Source organism: Rattus norvegicus, chromosome 4 (genome assembly GCF_036323735.1).
Source record: "Rattus norvegicus strain BN/NHsdMcwi chromosome 4, GRCr8, whole genome shotgun sequence".
Lineage (NCBI taxonomy): Eukaryota > Metazoa > Chordata > Mammalia > Rodentia > Muridae > Rattus > Rattus norvegicus.
In genome coordinates, this window is record NC_086022.1 from 102,757,822 (window position 1) to 102,764,540 (window position 6,719).

The window sequence follows — 6,719 nt, forward strand, 5'->3', positions numbered from 1 at the left end:
GACATACATCTGTACAGGCTTCTATACAGATAGGATGTAACAGTTAGTATGTATAATTCATGTTTTTGCATAACTAGAGACATCTGGAAAGAACAGTAGCTTAGATCCTAAGTCTTCATTCATTGTTGAATTGCCATTGTTTCCATCAGCATTTCTCACTCTGAAGCATGAGTTGACTGACATTTTGTCATCTTGATATTTTATAAACCCTCACAACACATAGCATTATAATGCTAATTAGAATTAATGAAAAAGAAATGCTAAGATTAGAGATATTAAGATATTTTTCCACGGATTTTGAATATAAACTTTTAAGTGTTCATTAGTCTGAACATTGACCACATTGAAGTCTGAATATCAAAATGTTAGTTTACCTCATTACAAATGAAAAACAGGCATTACATCTATCCTTTTCTCAAACACAGAAGAGTTCAGACTATTGGGTTGGCACTCAATATGCAGTGCAGAACAGCAATTAATGTATTACATTATCTAAAAGAATAATATTCTGGGAGATTTGAATCAGGAGAGTTCATTTCACCAAGTTTACCTTTTAAAGCCAGAGGCATTGCAATATGGTCCTAGAACCAAAATAGAGTGTGTGTTTAATAATGACTGTGTGTGGGCCTAGGAAAATCTTTATTAAAGACTGACTGTATCAAACATTAAGATTATAGATCAACACTATGTAATCATCACAAAATACAGATTGATCTTTGTTCCTAGACCATGAGTTCTTGATTGACATGTGGAATTTTATTTAGAACGTTTTTGAATTACCAAAATTTGGGGTGCTAGACTTGTCAAGTTTTGTAATTTGGTTGTTCTCAGCAGTAGTCATTCTTTAGATGGAAATGTTAGCTTTAGTATTAGACCTTAGAGTGTTTCTTATTTTGCATGGGCAGATGTATATCTAAGTATAACAAAGTGCATAATTAATTCCACATCTTTATATCCTGTCATAACTGATTAATACAAATCCTGAGTAACAAGGAAATGCACTTTTCCAGCAAATTAATTTTCAGATTTGTAGCTATTGTTTCTGTCTAGGCTTATATTGTGTTCTGGTACCTGCAAAAGTCAATAATACTATAGTATTATAGTATTATTATAGTATATAGTATTACAGTATTACATAGCAACCATCATTGTAGACTATGAAGAAAATTATTGTTGGTGGATATTCAAAATGGTCGTATAATTATTTGTTTCCTGAGAATGGAGTAGTGAATATAAGGTTCCTCGAGCCATCTATACTGGAGGTTAATAGCAAGTCCAAATATTTAGATTTAATGAAAGGAAATCACATAATTATGATATGTAAAAACCACACACAACTGGAGATGAATAGAGAAACTTTTCTAAGTCATTTTCTGATGAAAAGCGTCTATAAATAAAGGGACATGGAGAACGAAATGGTTCTGGAGAGGACTGGTGCTTAGGTGATAACTAACTGTGTATTTCAGAGAGATCAAAAATAATCATAAGATTTACTTTCCTGATATTACTGTGATAGAAAATATGTATGACATTTCATTATTAAGAAAGAAACTATGTGATATCAAAAATGATAAATGACAGAATGATTATCAAAAATTAAAAAGTACCTTTATTTTTATAATAGCACCTTAGGAGTTAACTACTCCAGGTCTCATTCACACACACATAACTGGAAATTTAAAATTTTTATGTGCAAGAAAGTTTGTTTGTAGGCATATAACTATGTGCACCATACGAGGCCAGCAGTAGGCATTATATCTTCTGGAGCTGGAATTTATCATGGTTGTAATCTTCCATGGAAGTGATGATTCTTAGCCAAGAACCTGTGCTTTTAACTGCTGAGGGTCAGTCCAGGCCCAGTCCCATTTGAGTACTTTTTTTTCCGTTGTATAAACATTGTTGTTACAATTCCTCCATCCCACCTGCTTAATGCCATGATTCTATAAAGTAGAAAAATACACAAATGCATATTTGCAATGGTATTTTGAATCTCTATGAAATAAATGTTGAGAAGGCAGCAGAATGAATTAGTTGATAGAATAGAATAAAAGAGATCTGAGGAATTGATTCACAGTAGTAAATAAAGTGATGGTGTCATGAAGATCATTGAAAACATGTGATGATATACATCAGTAAAGTGGCTTTTCTACTCTAGGTAAATATTTTAATGTAAAAATAAATGTAAATATTATAAAACAGGAATACAATGAACAAAACAAGCAAATCTAAGTCCAAACAGCTGACTCATAACTATGAACAGCAGGCATGTGAGCCTGTTATATAATTATCCAAACACTGATCCAGTCTTTCATACCTACTACAATCAAAGAAAAATTAGGGAATCTGCTTGTAAATATGACATCCATGATATTCTGAAAAAGAATTTTGTGAAAATAGTCTGCTTTTATATTTTTGAATGTTTTAAAGAAAAATTTAAATGTCTTTTAAAAATTATCTCTTACACAACAGTTTATTCAAGAGTGAAGCATTTTCATACCTTATGAATATAGTCAATGAATATCTACTTTGTTTGGTTTGTACAGATAATATAAATACAATTGTATCTATAATTTATTAATACATTGTGGTATGAAATAATATTTTAGAATGTTCCTTATGCTACTAAGACATACATAGTTCTGTTACTAGCATGTAAAATATTCTGCAAATATTCATTAATATTTTGTGATCATTAATGTTGAATCGTTCTGATTTTGTTTCTGGTTGATCAGTATATGAAAGTGGTTGTCCCTCTTTTATAGTCTGGAAATCATTGACTCATTGTAGAGCCTGAAATATTCTCTTTACATTCTATTTTCAAATGAGTGTACATATGCTGATAAATACTCAATGAGTGCCTTTTATGTAATCTTTCTAAAGTGGCTGCTTTGCTGTAACATACTAAACAAAATATATAGATTCTATTTTCTGCTAGTTCACAGAAAATTCGAAGTGCTACAGCTGAAATCTTGTCTCTATCTACTATCAGTATTCTTTCTGTTATGCAGATGACCTGGTGCTGTTTATAATTGCAACTCATGAAAATTCGTGACTTATAATCCTGTTCTTTTTCATGGCTTTTATCTATGTTCATTAGGTTCTGAATGAACTTTTTTCTCATTCATTTAATAAAGCATTAATTTAGCAACTGCATGTTTTACTTATTAACTCTCACTAAAAACAGAAACACACATTTCAACAGTAATCTCTAAAGAGAAAGAACTACTTTACAAATCAAAAACAGAACAATGGACATAATAGAAAGAGAAAGATTGATTTGATAAAACACTAGCAGAGAGACCATCTATACATGTTCTTCGAACCCTGGTAAAATGGATGATGACAGGTTCCTCTATGTTTTCATTTGCACAATATCAACTAGAGTGAAGAACAAATAATGTCCAATCAGAGTTTATGAGAAAAGTCTCTGGCTTGAAATGAGGTAGTCTGAAAACATTGAGGTACACAAAACTTCAAAGAGCCTTGGAGGAAGGATATGAAGTATGCTGTATCTCCTATTTTGAGTTGCTATATGAGAACAACTTTCAAAAAGTGAATTTTCTGTAGCTCTAAGTATGTACAAGTGAGGCCTATATCAGTTTTTACACATGATTCATGACTATATATTGTTAGTAAATCATGCCTCACAACCACTGTGGGTAGTTGCCGCAAATTCTCGCTAGTGCAGAGAAATTCTTCTTTCTTCATAGAAGGCACCTAGTATTATGCTCTCATTCAACAAAGTCATAGGCTCATGTAATCTCATGTCCCAACTGAGAATCTGGATTCTCCACAGTCTGAGGAACAGTGAAGGGGCCTACTCACACAGTTCCGTGTACTTTGATATTTTGCCGCTAGCCTACCTTGCACAGAACTATAGGTAATGAAACTGATTATCCCCACATACCTGTAGGTAGATTAAAACCCCAAATATCAAAGTATAGGCCACTTGGGGCACTTGCAGACTTTGATGATGTTGATAACAATTAAAGACAAAGGATACAGACTGCAAAATTTTACACAGTCTGAGACAAGTTCAAATTCAGTAGTTACCATTTTATTCAGTATTCACTATAAAAAATATCTATCAATAAAAATTTAGAGCCAACTATTCTACCATATTTGAAAATATCAATATACAGAATTAAGAAATATTTAAAACAAGGAAAATTAAAGGGTATTTATTTTCTGGTTTAATGCCCTTTTGAAAATGAAATTGATATAATTATTTAAGAAGATATGCAAACTAATATCATGAGTCACTTAGGATGATAAAAGAGAGTTTGGAATGGCATAAGGCTACTTAGGAAAACTAAAAAGAAACCTAAACCTGTCAGAGTTTCCACGGTCTAATTTGGATACCTGATTGAATAGACATTGTAAGGACTGTCCAAGCCACTATAATAACCAGTTCAAATAAGTTTTCCATTACTATCTCAGAGACCCTGACTTGACTTGCAATAGATGGAGGCCGATTGTCCAATAGTAACTCTGAAAGTTATGGTTGGGTCTGCCTCCTAGCCTCGTGCTCCCAGAAATAAGACTCAGACACAAAATATATTTACAAGTATCTTGCATATATATAACTAGACACGTCTGTGATTAAAATCACAACTTAAGGTAACCCATTTATTTTAATTTACATTTTATCACTTGGCTGGTTACCTGTGCTCAGGTTCCAGGTATTGCTCTCCTCATATCTTTCCTAGACTGATGCCTTTTGCAACTCTCTCACAGAATTCTTTCTCCTCCTTGATGTCCCACTCCCATATCTTGCCTAAGCCATTATTCACAGCTTTTCTGAATGGCAGGTGATACATCTATATAATACACAAAATATTGTTTCTACAGAGAGTGGAGTCTGTGTCACCATAGCATCACTACTAGTTCCTAAAATTATAACAATGCAACATTATGAGAAAACTTCCCAACCTACTTTTGTGAAGTACTCTGTTATTCATTTCAGCTCAGATCCTGGTATGTTTTGTGGTTTTTAAAAATATGTCAAATGCTTTTCTACAAAACAATTAAGTGGAAGTACCTAAAGCTCTATACAGCAATCCTTCCCATCTATACTAGAGTCTTCAATGTGGCACAGTACTTGTCTCATCAGAAATTTCTTATTATCATGTAACTCTGCCTCAGTTTCTGTCTTGGGGACTAGAACCTGCCTTACTATACATGGATAGCACACATGAGCAGTAAGAACTCATCCTCCATCCCCATTCTCCTCCTGTATCTTATGATACTTACCCAGAATCCAAAAGATTAACAGAAGCAGGAGCTGGACAAGACTCATCATTTTGAGGTGAACTAAGGTGAGTTTTCACTAAAAGCAAGACTACAGCTGAGCTTGTATCTCCGGACACTCCTAGGAAGCAATGTGATATGGTTAGCAATGTATATAGAGACAGTTGAATGGACTTCTTGTATATGAAAAAAATAACCAAAACAGGCCTTCTAAGTCAGCCGTGCATATGCTAAAACAAAATACTTTGACTAATGAGAGACTATCAGGCTGCTGAAAGAATGGCAAAGTCGCAACCAATGTTCCTTTTATTATAATTTCCTTTTGGACAGTCTACAGTGCTGGTTCTGGTAAAGAGAGAAGGAGGAGGAGGAGGAGGAGGAGGAGGGGGAGGAGGAGGAGGAGGAGGAGGGGGAGGAGGAGGAGGAACAAGATGAACAAGAACAAGAAGAACAAGAACAAGAAGAAGAGCAAGAAGAACAAGAACAAAAGAACAAGAAAAAGAACAAGAAAACAAGAAGAAAAGAAAAAGAACAAGAACAAGAAGAATAAGAAGAACAAGAACAAGAAGAAAAGAAGAGAGGAAAAGAGAGAGGTCTGGATTGTATAGAGATGAGGGCAGGGCACAGCAGCACCTGGAATGGGAAGTTCAGGGTTGATGATAGGGTATTACACCATGCAGGGACAAAAGAATGGTAGAAGAACCTGTTTTGGAATGTACAATATGCACCTGTGTCCCCTATCCTGGGGCCTGAAACCAAAACACCTGGCTTTGAAAATATGGATATACATTATTATTCAGGTCCCTAGGATATGTTCAAGAAACTCTGGCAGCATTGTCCACAGTAGTCTTGTAACTTCCCAACATTCTCCTTTTGTACCTGACATTCAAAGTTGCAGGATATCTCAGAGCTGATTTCTTTCAGTCCTTTTGACCTTTAAGTATAGGAAGTTTATTGAGTTTTGTTCATTCTATCCTGCTATATTGTTATCAGCAGCAGAAATTTTGGAAGACTTTTTGGCTCTTTTATGTATAAAATCATATTAACTAACAATAAAGATGCCTTTACTTTTTCCTTTCCTGTTGTTATCCTTTTGATCTTCTTCAGTTGTCTCATTGCTCCAGCAGGATTTCAAGTACATAGATAGATAGAAAGATAGACAGACAGAGAGACAGACAGATAGATATAGATATGGATATGATACATGATGTGATATGATATGATGTGATATGATATGAAGAGTTTATTGTTGTCTTGCTACTGATTATAGTAGCAATGTTTTGAATTTATTACCATTTAGGTTGATGTTGATTGTGTTCTGCCATTATTATATTGAGGTACATTTCTTGGATCCATATTCTCTCCAGAATTTTTTTCATGAAATGGTATTGGGTTTTCCCTAAGGTCTTCTCTGCAGCAAATGAGATAATCATATGAATTTTATCTCTTAGAAAAAGTGGTGGATTTTC